Source organism: Astyanax mexicanus, chromosome 15 (assembly GCF_023375975.1).
Source record: "Astyanax mexicanus isolate ESR-SI-001 chromosome 15, AstMex3_surface, whole genome shotgun sequence".
In the NCBI taxonomy this organism is placed as follows: domain Eukaryota; kingdom Metazoa; phylum Chordata; class Actinopteri; order Characiformes; family Acestrorhamphidae; genus Astyanax; species Astyanax mexicanus.
Genome location: NC_064422.1, coordinates 21642279 through 21656375, shown reverse-complemented (window position 1 = coordinate 21656375; position 14097 = coordinate 21642279). Strand labels below are relative to the sequence as shown.

General features: G+C 39.3%; 1 protein-coding gene across 1 annotated transcript in view; it reads right to left on the bottom strand.

The window, feature by feature from the left end:
• raraa (retinoic acid receptor, alpha a) overlaps positions 1–14097 on the bottom strand; it is a 165167-nt gene that overhangs the window by 87373 nt on the left and 63697 nt on the right. Inside the window, exon 2 of the mRNA XM_007255152.4 lies at positions 13509–13589. The gene's annotated coding sequence lies outside the window, so the exon portion shown is untranslated. The remainder of the gene's footprint in view (positions 1–13508; positions 13590–14097) is intronic.

The following is a 14097-nucleotide window of genomic DNA, read 5'->3' as shown; positions in this document are numbered from 1 at the left end:
TGGCACCCACATTTACAACCTCACATCCGGCAGAAGATACAGGAGCATCCAAGCCTCCACTACCAGACTCTGCAACAGCTTCATCCACCAGGCAGTCAGACTCCTCAACGCACAGAGACAGAGCTGAACCCCACCCCACACTATATCCTCACTATACACTTATTATACTGTATCGCTACTGCACTGTCCTGTCTTAAATTGCCTCGTCATTTGTATTTATTTTATTTATTGCTATTTAGTGTTATAGTTATGTTGCACTGTCATCACTCCTGTTATCTATTGCTTATTGTTCCATGCTGCACCATGGTTCCGGAGGAACGTAATTTCACTACACTGTGTACCTGTACTCAGTTGTAATGACAATGACTCTTGTAATGACTTGACTCTTGACTAATGCATGGCAGCATCGCTTGACTCAGCATCAGCTGTGCAAAATTGGGCCACATATTGTTTATGCCTTGCAACAAGATAGTTGGCAAAAGTGAGAGTGAACTGGTTCCCGTATTATACTTAGCAACTGAAGGGTTGGCACAAGAGACTTGGGACGATTGCTGTATTATACTTGGCAACCGGGGTGCTGGAACATGCAGCACATGCAGCCCAGATGTGAGCCAGACCTCTGTGCCAGTATTGAGGCTAGACTTAAACCAGAGCTGGGCTCAAGAAACTCTGCAACAGTCTGAGAGATATTTTGCGATCAGGGAAGAAGGAAAAAGGTTGGGAACCCTTGTCGTGAAATGTAGGCCTATTATATGTCAATATCGTCAATCTTAAACTGAAGCAAAATAAACTAAAGGGCAAGATAAAAAGGCGGGAAGAAGAAACAGAGGCACAGAAACAATGAGTGAGAAAGTAGAAGGAAAGAAAAAAAACAGAAGGGAATGAGCCAGAGTGCAAAATGGTGGGATGGAGATAAAGGAGAGCGATGGAGAGACCCTTTATTGCCTCTAACTGTATTTCCCCGTGCCTCTTCTATTGTGTTGTGCCGAGCGGCTGGTGGTGGAGATGCAAATGGTCTTTTTTTTCTTCCACCCCCGCAAACAATATTGCGATTTCCACCAGCACCATCCATTCTGCCGAGAGAGGGGGAGCGGCGATGGAGGGAGATAAAGATGGATGGAAGTCTGAACTTTAATCAGGAGGGAGCCCGGAGCGATGGAGCACCTCTTTTTTTCCCTTCTGCGGATGGATACAGGTTAATCATTCACACATTCACATACACACACACACAAACGCACACACATACACACACAAAAACACACCAAAATATATATGTATATGAAAAGATGGATTGTGACCACAGTATCTGTTCTGGTCATGTGACCATGGTGTGTGTGAGTACCATGGTCGCATGGCCAAAACTGATACTGAGGTCACAATTCATCTCTTTCCCATCAGCCTTTTGTGGAATACTCTCACCTCCCACACATCCCAAACACACACACACACACACACACATACACACACACAGCAGATGATGAGAAGAAACGGACCAAAACAATCATCACCTTTCTGAGCCATTAGCTTCAAAGCGCATAGCAGTCCAGGTCTGGCTCGTTCACTCTCTCCCTCTTTCTCTCCAAAAACACACACTCCATCCAAAAACCACACACACACTATCTAGGACACTGCATGATTCACAGAACATTTTTTGCAGAGCTAAAAATTCTGAAGACCATCCTGTTTTTGGTGGTGTGTAAAAGTATTGGTTAAAATTGTAATATCTGTTACTGTTAATAGGTGAGCGTAGATGAACTGATTATAAGTATATTAACTGATCTCCAAAAGGCATTTTAAATTTTTTGAAATCATTAATTTCTAATATTACATTAATTATAATTATTATTTATCACTAATCACTAGTAATGCCCCTAGCACTAGGTGGGTAAAGGCACATGCCTCACTGAGGGTAACGAAGTAGGATGATTGGAGAGAGCACCACCTACTGACACAGAGACAGCAAGGCCCCCTGTGCTCTCTCTGACACCGGTTGCTGATGCTGGTTGCCGGCAGTATGAACAGGATTCGAAACAGCCATTCTTGAATTATAAGCCCTTTCTCAGGGGGTTCTGGGGTAATTTTCTCTTTTATAGGGGGTCCTCTTTGATTTTATTCCCGTCCGGAACGACCATGTATGTGTTTTTCCCAGACGTCCTCTGAGAAAAACAAACTCTACATTCATCCATCCCCATGTTTAACAGTTGGTGAGGTGTTCTTTTCATGAAGTTCTAATTGTTTTTTCTACATTGCACTCCCTGAATATCGTTTTGTACTATGTTTTCATGACCTACCAGCATCACAGAAACTAAAAATACATCTTCTAAAAGCTTTAAACCTAGCTCCAAAAATACCTAATCTAGACCACACTCTGTAGTCTCTGGAGCTTCGGGATGAATCCCAGGCAAAACACCATAAATCACAGTTCAGACAGTGAGACAGTTTTCACCTAAACAACATTTATGAGCCAATCATGCAAACTGGCCTGAGCTCAGCTGACCAATGGCACGGGCTGCGAATTCAAACCTGGCTAATAGACAACGGTTCATTTGCGAAGTGGTGTGGACGACACACTGGACGGATGCTTTTGACAATTGTTGTGGCTCATCTGTTTACACCCCTGTCTGGAAATACCTCTTGACAGGAGGACGCAACAAGGCGAGCAGTGTGTGTGTGTGAATGTGTGAGTGTGTGAAGAAGAGCTGAACAGAACATTTCACGTCTCACCACAGGTCACTGATTAAGCTGGAGCTGCGGACAGGGCGATGTTCGCATGGAGCCATGAAAGAAAGATTATAAATGAACGAGTCGTTAAAGGACTGTTACAAGGGAATGCGTCTAATTTGAGGAGCTCCCACTATTGCCAGCCGCACCCAACTTGTATTATCTTCATAGAAAAGTGTTGCCATTAGAACAGGACATTCTGGAACAGCCGTACATGAGCCTAAGGTCACTGTGTCCAATGCCAAGCTTCTAAAACCTCAGTGTTGGCATGTGGAGCAGCAGAACTGCACTGGAGCGCCAATACTTCCAATACTTTTAGCATGAGTTGAGAGTGCAATATGAAGATATTTTATTGCATTGTGATTGATACTAGTGCTGGGCAGTATGACCAAAAATCACAGATTCTGACGGTTTCACGGTATATCACGGTATTATTTATTATTATTATTATTTATTTATAGGTTTTTGCATAACTGGGCTTTAATATAGGGTTGTGACTTACTGTACTGTTAGGAGTACATATAATATCAAACATTAAGGCTTTAAATTACTATTGGTTTCACGTTGTCTCACAAAATTACACAATATACAGAAATCAGACTTCATTAGCAGAAAAACAGCTGAAGAATGTAAACAACAGACCTTAAAAAAAGATACGCCGACAACTTTAACACAGCTTTCTTTACAAAATAAAATATTAAAAAACATTCCATAAACACTATAAATGAACCTAAAATACTCAACATGTAAGTATTCAAATTTTATATTTATTGCACACATAAGACAGAAGTTTACTATCAATTTACAGTGTGTTATTACTAAAGCCATTAGCTGCATTAAAGTATTTAAGCAGCTGCTTATCAATTTATCACAATTCCTTTGGTTCTCCAGTTAATAAATACATTTAGTTCAGTGTGCATCAATATTATCCTTTAAGCTACAGTATTGATATGTTTAAACTAGGGTTGCAGCGGTAACCGGTTTCACGGTATACCGTGGTATTAAAATGCACGGTTATCATACCGTGTGTGTTTGCTTATTACCGGTAAAACGCAAGCCAGCGGAGAAAGTCACCCGCGCATGCGCAACTCTGCTCCGCTTCAGCTACTCAGCACACAGCGGTGAGAATGGCAGAAAGTGCATCAGACTAGAGCTTAGATTCTCTGCCCGAACCAGACCTGACCCGAGGACCGACCCGAGATCGGGTCCGTTCGGGCCGAGATTTCCCACCACATTCCTCGGGCCGGGTCGGGTTGGGCTCCAGAAAATAGTCTGAGATGTAGGCATCTGTTTTTTAATTATATATTTTATTTTTAAATAAAGCTCTGGTGTGATAATCACAATGTTAATGCTAAGTAACCAATTATTATTGTTAATGAAAACGAACCAAATAACGAAAACTGAAAGTGAAACTTAACTAACTTATTTATAAGCGCTGTTTTCACTCCCGCAGTTCTACAGCGGGAGGTGCTGTGCCGATTCTGTCCGCGAAGCGGGAGTCGGATTGAGCAGGGAGTCGGATTTGGCATAACAGCGGCAGCGCGGCTGCACCTCGCGGTCCGCGGTGTTTGTAAGCGCTCGCGCTGGCCGCAAAATACGACAGAAAACACTGAGAAACTGCAGAATTATGAATTGGACTAAAATGAGCACGAGGAGATAAAAGATAACCTTTACCTGTGAGTAGCTCATATCAGAACACGCAAATCTCTCTCTCTCTCTCTCTCTCTCGCACGTGAACTTCTCCGCACTGTGTTTAGCTGTTCTTAAAAATCATTTTTATTAAATAATAGTTCTATGCTTCTATGTTAGTGTTAATTAACATAATTCTGATCATATTTCGCTCATTCAAACAGCCTGAAAACAGACTTGTAATCTTGTAATCAACAAGCTTGTAATCAATGTGGCCGTAAAGTCACAGCTAAAGGAGGAAATACATCAAACCTGTTCTCCCATCTCCGAGAACACCACCCCGCTGAACAGCGCAAAGTATGTGTTCAGTTTATAATTTTACCTAAATAACATAAATAAAACCTCTTTGTAGTCGTGCACAACCCATGCGGTAAGCGCCCGCAAAAGCGCTGAGTTATCCGAAATTTGGGCACGCAGGTACAGGCGTGAAGTGCGTGCTACGATGGATTCACGTGTCCGTGTAAAGGTCCTGGCCGGACTGGATGTGAAAGACGCCATTCATTTACATGTGTTAATTTTCAAATTCTGACGTGCCTGTTTTTCATATGTTGAAGGTTTTAAGGTGTGAAAGCCTTAAAATAGAAATCTCTATTGTGAGGATCATGTCAGAAATAAATCCCCTCTTTCTGCAGTATCTGGTTATATACCAACTTTTTTTATATATATATACACTCTTAATGCCCTTAAGAGTAGTGGAAAAACATGGTTTCCTTCACCTGATGGTGTAGTTTATACAATAAATAGTTAATTGAACAAAAAACCTTTGTTGTAATTTCTTTAAGGGTCAGTTTAATAATATATGTAACAAACTGTGATACCGTGATAACCGTGATACCGCGGTATTTTCCGAGACGGTTATCATACCGTGAAAATCTCATACCGTTGCAACCCTAGTTTAAACACAGCTATAGTTACTCATATTGTAAGGAATAACAGCAGAAGCTGCAGGAGTTCTGTTCTCATGTTTCTGGACAGCATGAGGCTAGTGTTCCCAACTCCTCAGTAAGGAAAATAGCTATTGGCTGTCCTAAAAGTCGCTAAATGACGTCATCGCCTAATTTGCATAATACATGTTTTTGAAGCTGTAAAGGAATAACAGTGTGGGAGAGAGAAAAAAGTGAGTAAAAAACAATAAATATGTTAGAAATGTTACAAATGAACTCCAACAAATGAACAAATTCTGTTGTTTTTTAAATAGGCAGTCACTTCTTAAAATAACTTCATTTTTACGTTAATTACATAAATAATTTTTTTGCCGTGTTGTTTAATGTTATTATAAGAGCAGCAGTTAGCCGCAACTGTTATTCTAAGTTTTTGTTTTGTTTTGTTTTTTTGAAGTTTTCTTTATTTTCAAACCTATTATAGACAAATTGTTCAATGATGAACTAGCTAGCTAGATGTTTAGCTTTTTACAGAGAGGCAGACACTGTGAATGAGGTGAGTGACGGAGACTGAGTGAGTTAAATTCAGTGGGGTTTTTTTCGTGTCACACTGAAGACACATTTATATTTACATCCTGCTCTGTAAATAGGGGGCGGGGTCAGTCAGGGGGTGTGCTCTGAGTGTGTGAGACCGTATGTGATGTCTATGTTTGAGACTGCACTGTGAGTGTTGTGGGGCGGGGCTCACGGCAGCACCCAATGCAGCGCGGAGGTCAGTAACTGAAGTGCATGTGTTCATCTCAGAGTCGCCAAAAGTCTCCAATAGCACCACAAAAACTCGCTAGAGTTGCCGCTAATCTCTTGTTTACAAAAAAGTCGCAAGAGGGTCTGAAAAGTTGTTAAATATAGCGACAAAGTCGCTAAGTTGGCAACACTGCATAAGCTCCACAGAGCTGCCGTTAGCTTCTTTGATGGCGCTCTACACTTCTACACAGCGCTCCACAGCACCTCTAGTGGTATGGTGGTATGGGAAAAACACATACTGGTTCAAGTCTCCCCAGCACTAATTGATACATTTTCTTATTAAAGAGAAAAACATTTTGAAGCATATTAAGCATTATATCAGCTCTAAAAGAGCATTATCTAACTTCACGTTTTATTGCAAAGAGTGCAAATACTACTACTGTAACTAATCTGAACTTTATGAACATTAAACTGCTGTTTTCCCGCTCCTCAGTGTCAGTTTGTTTTGATACCCTGAAGGGAAGCTAGGGATCCAGTGACTCTTTAAAAAATCCCCGCTTTGATCAGGCCGTGTTCTTCATTGATGAATATGATTAGGTTGAATTGGAAGCCTGTGATTGGGGGAAAACCCAACAGTAATGGGTTCTTTCAGAAGACTCCAAGAAAACTCCAGCAGGGTCACAGATTTAAAACTAAACTGACTTTTGTTCCAAGCTTTTGTTGCATGAATGCCAGACAACGCTTCTCTATGTTTATCTGGTCATTTTATAAAGATTTCCGCAGATGAACTAAGCTTAATCAAGCTGTGCTAGCCCCTGGCAGAAGTTACGAATTACCTAACAACTAAGTTGCATAAGCAGTAATGTAATGGTGAACAAAGCAGTTAAATACAGTGAAAATGACAGCAAAGAACAACAAGGAAATCACCACCATCATCCATTCACACCAAATGTTGACTCCTAGTGTAAGACATCTGATATTAATATATTACACAACACCTCCTCCACTCCATTTATTATGCAAAGAACAAGAGTAAAGGTCACTAGAAGTACTACTAAAGAAGACATTCTTATTTTAAAAAGTGCTTTTGGTTAGTCAACATTTTCTATAACAGCATCTAAAGAATGAATTTAGCTGCCAGTCCATATTAGAGAAATCATTAGCTATTTCGGTTTGTTATTAAATATGAACATTAGAATATCAATTGCCTAATGACCACTTCTCCTGAAAAACGCTATGTGCTACTGTTGTTTAGGGCTGTATTGTTTCATGATACAGGGGTTACGATTTAATATATTTTAATACAGCTCCGGATAAAAATTAAGAGACTACTTAATTCAGTTTCTGAATCAGTTTCTCTGATTTTGCTATGTATAGGTATATGTTTGAGTAAAATGAACATTGTTGCTTTATTCTATAAACTACAGACAACATTTCTCCCAAATTCCAAATAAAAATATTGTCATTTAGAGCATCTATTTGCAGAAAATGAGAAATGGCTGAAAAAACAAAAAAGACGCAGAGCTTTCAGACCTCAAATAATGCAAAGAAAACAAGTTCATATTCATAAAGTTTTAAGAGTTCAGAAAACAATATTGGATGCAGTTTTCATGCAGCTTGGCATGTTCTCCTCCACCAGTCTTACACACTGCTTTTGGATAACTTTATGTCACTCTTTGTTCAAAAATTCAAGCAGTTCAGTTTGGTTTGATGGTTTGTGATCATCCATCTTCCTCTTGATTATATTCCAGAGGTTTTTAATTTGGTGAAATCAAGAAAAAAAAACAAATCACCATTAAGTGGGCTCTTATTTTTTTCCAAGAGGTTGTCATTTTAAAAACTGGACAGGGACTACAGATGAAAAACTCTGGTTCATTTATTTTGTTTTATATTTAATGAGACCTGTCCCTGTTAAATAAATAAATAAATTAATAATAAAAAATAGTAAAAAATGAGTATGTTGTCAGCTGTTACTAGGGGTGGGACAATAAATTGACATTGTGATATATCATATCGATACTTGGCATCAAATATTTATATTTTTACTAAACCCCAGGTGCTCCTAATTCCCTAAAACTTTCCAAACAGTTTGAGTTACAGTTTGAAGTTGATGCTTCATTGGTCCATGTGGTGGCACTAATTAAATGAGTGCTGTAAACCTGATGTGAAGAATATTGGTTGTCAAATTCTGTGAAACTGACATCAATAAATCCATAATTTCCGGTATTTATTTATTTAGGAGTATTTTATCCTCTTTAGTAACACAGTGCCATGATGTAATATAGAAAACTGTACTGCAATATTGTGATATCATCATTAAAAATTTCGTATTGTGAGATGTCTCATGATTCCCGGCCCAGCTGTTACAGTAACCATTATTACATTTAATGTGAGGGTCCAAGGTAGAACACACACTGAAGAAGACTACACACACACACAGCTTCAGACATGAAGCTCAAGCCCATCTGTCCACTTTTTAACCAATAAGTCCTGATGAGGCTAAAACTCATCCACCCATGTGAGAGACATAAAGAGAGAAAGAGAGAGAAACAAAGAGAGAGAGAGATAAAGTGAGAGAGAGAAATAATCCAACATTTAAACCTGCAGTGGTGCAGCACAATCTAAGGGTGTTTACTCTGGATCAAAACATATTTGTAAACTTAAAGCATTCTTTTCATTCAGTTCGGTTTGTGTTCACACAGTAAAAAATCCAATTACACCAAAATGCATCACAACAAACCATGTGAGAATGTTTTCATATCTTATTGGTCAAACCTAACACAGGACTATGGCTACATTCACATTACAACATCAGATTTTTTGCTCAATGTGGCTCAGATCTGTTTTTTCCATGGCTGTGTGAACATGGCAAATCCGATTTTTTCAAATCAGATCTAAATCAGTTCCATATGTGGTGCCAAATAGGATACATATCCGATCTATGGACATGTAGCATGAATGTGAATGTTCAAATCAGAATTCATGCGTCTTTTTGTTTTTACGCATGTCCTTTTTTCTCCTCCTCTACCTGAGCATGTACTTCAGACCAGCTGTTTGCTGTGTCTCCACCCCAGTAAAAGATGCTCCACATACGAGCTGTTAACACATCCATTTTTCTTTATAAAGCTATGAGAAGTCTCTCAAATTTGATGTTTTTTCTTGTTGGTGATGTGCGCATGTAAGACGTTTTAGGGACAGATTCGTTCACGTTACACATAGAGTCAAGTAACTAGAATGCACCAGCACAGCTTGTCTTCAATCTTCATAAACACAGCCAACTCACATCTTTGCGCCGTTCCCTTCCAGTAGCTGCCCATCAGACTTAAAAGCTTAATGCTCACTACTAAAGCCAAAGACCCGCCATCTCTCAGGAAGACAAGCTTTATGACTTTCCTGGAGCCCAGAAGGTGGAACGAACTTCCTTTAACAGTGACTTAAAAATATGCCGGTACCAACGCATCATGTATATTCTCATATGTATAAAAATAAAAAATATTCTGTGTTTTTGTCTCTATGAAAGAGCACATATATGAATTATGCACCCTCCACTTTTCCATATTACGCCCTTTGTTTTTTGTTTTTGCACATAGACTATAAGCTCAATATAATAAAATATAAATATAATATGTTTAGAAAGCATTTTATATTCTTAAATCATGTTAAATTCTATTAGTCATTCTTGTAGCCTAATTTACTGATGTTTAGGCCTGCGGATCATTGTTCGCATTGCTCATGTTTTAATCTTTCGGAGATCTGTTCTTAGTAAACATTTTTTCTTAAATAATAGGTCTATGCTTCTTCAGTGTTGCAATGTTGATTAATATCATTCTGAACCGACTCATTCAAACAGCCCAAATTGTTTTTTAAAGGCTCAGTTTTAACACTCTATTTATTCAAAAAATGGCTTTTTTTTCAGGCCTGGGCTCAAAATGACAGTTAATGGGTTGTCTGGCTTGGGCAGAACATGCACGGGCTCGGGCCGGATATTTTGGGCTCAATCTAAGCTCTAGCACAGGGCAACACTTTACAGTAATACTTCGAAATAATCACGAAAAATAGCTTTCGATACAGTGCTAAAAACAAAGCTAAGCTATGCTATTACTCTCTCTGGTATATCAAAAATCAGACCCCTCAGTCAATGATATCACAAAAGACCTGTCCATCCTGCGCCATCCCTAACACAGATCCAACACAAAACAGAGCATTCACATTCGGAAGGAAAACAAAAATCTTGGGAATCTTGTGGAGCTGCTGCCTAGCTCAAATTTGCACAAAACTTTCATTAGCGTGTGCGGCGGGGGCGCGGGAGCGGCCGTATCTGCTCCATTAGCGCCTCCAACCATAAATCAGCCAAATCTCTCCTCCGGGGGCGATGGGCTAATGACACCACCAACGCTAATGCTATCGCTGCGGGGCCCGTCATTACGGGCGTGGAACAGAAAACACCCCGGGGTTCCCAGCTTGATTTCTTTGGAGCTTCAGACACCCCTCTCCATTGGACAGATTCTTTAAATTCTGCTAATTTCTTTGTTAGAAGGCAACTTTTTTCAATTTTGTTTCGTCATTTAGCTTCTCGTGTCATTTGGTCATTTGTAAAGCTCCTGTCAGCAGGCCTACACTTCAGTTTCTATATTCTCAGAAAGTGCCTGTGCACTGCAGAATAGAAACATTACATTAGTATGGATGGGTATGGATCATTGGCTGATATTGCCAGAAAAAGCTGTATAGAATGAATTCAATATGATAGCTCACATTACTGTATTTTGCATTGTGTGCATATTAGGCTTATGCAGATTTTCTTTATAGAGAAAATGAGAATGTGGAATGTTTCTGGCCAGTTATGGTAAAATGTCTTATTTCTCATTTTCTTATACATTTATCTTATAAAGCACTCTATTTCTATATCTTACCTGCTCTCTTTAGCACTACATAGCACTACATAAGATTGTTATATATGTGGCCTTTAACAAACATATACATAAACATGTTACTGCTAATTGTCCAACTAAAATTGAATTATTACTATAAGTACATAATAAGACTGGATGTCATCACGTGTTTTTGGAGGTGAGGGATTTACGCTGTGCGTAAATCAAGTAGACACTCCCATCTTAGTCATTTGAGTGGAGGTTTCTTATCCCATGTAAATCATTCATGATAAAAATACATTTCCTTTCCTTAACATGTAAAATGAATCCCATCCCTCTTATTTCCCTAAACAGTGTGTGGAACTACCACCACCATGTTTGGAGGCCTGGCTAGTTCTCTCTGTGAATTAGTATGGTAATCAAGACTGCTACAGCCGAGTCCAAGACAGGACATATCGAGTCTGAGTAACAGACAAAGACTTTTAGTAGTCAAGTCTTAGTCAAAACCAAGATCAGGAGTGGCTGAGACAGAGACAAGCTAAGACCAGTTTTAAGATTTTTTTTTTACATTATACTATCGCCTACAAAAAGCAAATGAAAAATAAAAAAATAATAATAAAATAGTTTGTAACTTATTGTACAATAACTATCACAAATTATACCATCTCCATAGGACAAGAAATATTCCAATTGAGGTTGAGTCCAAGGCGGCTTATTTGTGGTCTTAAGACCAGACCCAAGTGCTACAACACTACTGTGCATTGTTCGTTTACTTCAAAACCATACCCTATTACAGCCACCAAAAGGGAGATTGGAGGCCTTAGTTTGAGCAACAATGTGTGAGGAAGAGTAACCCCCTCCACCATGTTTGTAGGCTCTACCTCAGCCTGGCTAGGTCTCACTATGATTTTTTGATGAAACTTCACCACGGTAAAGATCTCCTTCCAATAAAATCCACTTTTTCTTGTTCTTTGTGAAATACAATAGGTCTCTCTGAGTTTTATACACATACAACTTTTCCTTAACCTCCATTGTCTGCAGTAGCTACTAAAACAAAATATTCAGAAAAGCCAGGCATGTTTCGTCAGACAGGAGCTAACAGCACTAGGAACAACATGGCTGTTCGTTCCTGTGTTATTTGTGCAAATAACACATCAAGGAACAAATAGTTGGAAATGTCTATGGAACATCACCTGCGAGGTACAATTGAAATAGGTTGGTGTATGTTTAAATCAGTTATGTTTACAATAGTTAAAAGTAAAATATCACCCTGGGGTGGTTCAGCCGGATTTTTACTTTCTGGACCTGGACTGCCCACCTTTGTGTTTTACATAGGTTTAGATAGGATCTCCGGTGGATTTGGCGTTTTACAGAGACTCTAAAACTAGGTCAGTGGCTGAACAGCACTTAGCAGGGCATTACACATGTTGTAAAGTAACATATGTCACATTGCAAAGACTGTTATTAGTGTAAAAATGTCTTTTTATTTAAACGTTTCTAACTGTTGTCCGTCTCGTCCGTGCCTCCTGGTGTTGCAGTGCTGTTAGCCAATCAGAGGTGATATGTTTGCATGTATTATTAATGAGCAAGAGCTGAAAACCTATCATCCCTCCCCCTACTCCTCTGCTTCAGTTCTGATTCAAAAAGGTGCTCTAGTACAGCCAATAAAAGTACAGTGTCAATTCTGCTATGGTAGACCATAGGAGAGAATTATCCATCCAACTGCTGTCAAAACTGGTAGGTGATGTTGCTTTGGGAATAAAAGAACTAACCTAAAGCATGTTCTTCCTAATCTTGATCGCCTACATAACTGCATGGAACAAAACACCATATATAACACCGTGCCCCCTCGCCTGTACTGTGTTTCTTCCAACGCTAATAGCTCTCTGTCGCTTTCTTAGACCCTTAGCACATGCTGAGACAGTGTGTGTATGTGTGTGTGAGAGTGTGTGTGTGTGTCTGTGTAGTCTCTGTGGACTTGGGAGAGGAAGCAGAAAAGATAACATTGAGCTGTTTCGTTCCAAGCACACGCCTCTCGCAAACATCACGACTATCGCCCAGCGCGACCCCGGACTAGTGTGTATGTGCGCGCGTTATGTCACATCCTCAGCTCGAGCCAGCTGGAGTAAGTAGTGTGTGTTTGCGTGTTTCTCGGAGAAAGGGCGACTGGTGGCACGGAGCAGAACGCATGGATTTCCACCAAAAACAACTGCTGAGTTCCAAAACAAATGAACCAATAACTATGCCCCCAACACACACACACACAATACTAACAAAGCAACCAATTACTGTGCCTCTTCCATGTTTACTCTGACTGGCCACATTATCAGAAACCCATACTTTTGTGTTTCTATTCGCTGGTCACTTTATAAGAAACCCCTACCTTAAACTGTAATTTACTGGCCACTTTATTAGAAACCTCTACCTTGTACTTCGACTCACTGGCCACTTTATCAGAAACCCCTGCTTTCTTGCTTCTAATCACTAGCTGCTCACTAGCAATTTTATAAAAGCATCAAGCCTGTACTGTGTAAACTGTGTACAGGTGTGTGTGTGTGTGTGTGAGAGAGAGAGAGAAGAGAGAGAGAGAGAGAAAAAAACATACCTGTTTCATTAATCCAACACTCTTTAACCGCCTCTCTCCTGAGACAATACTGATTCTATGACTATGTCCAAGTGTCCAAGACTGCAAAAGAGAGAGAGAGAGAGAGAGAGAGAGAGAGATCACTTTATAGTTTAAGTGATCAATGCATTTTTACAGAGTAGTTTACACCATAAATGTTTAATTTTATAATAATTTAAAAGCTTTGTTTCATTCAGTACTTCATTTTTATTTTAAGCATTATTAGTTATTTTAAAGTTAAAGTTATTCTAACTAAATAACTATCTCTCATAAACTAATATTTGATAGTAGTAAAGTGAGCCACATAGCATTCTGATCAAAAATGTTTTGGCAGGCTAAGCCAGCCCAATTTTACCAGTTCTCAAAAACAACACCAACTTAAGAAAGTGTGTAATACTGTTGCTTTCAGTTTCCCAGGACAAGAAGCACGTCACCTCCAGACTCCACTAGATTATCACATTTTACCATGTAAGAATATTCCACCATAAAAGGAAAACTGGTGTATATTAAAATTACAGGAATATATTTAGGCTTGTAAAACTACATATGAACATTATTCAGCCCAATTAAA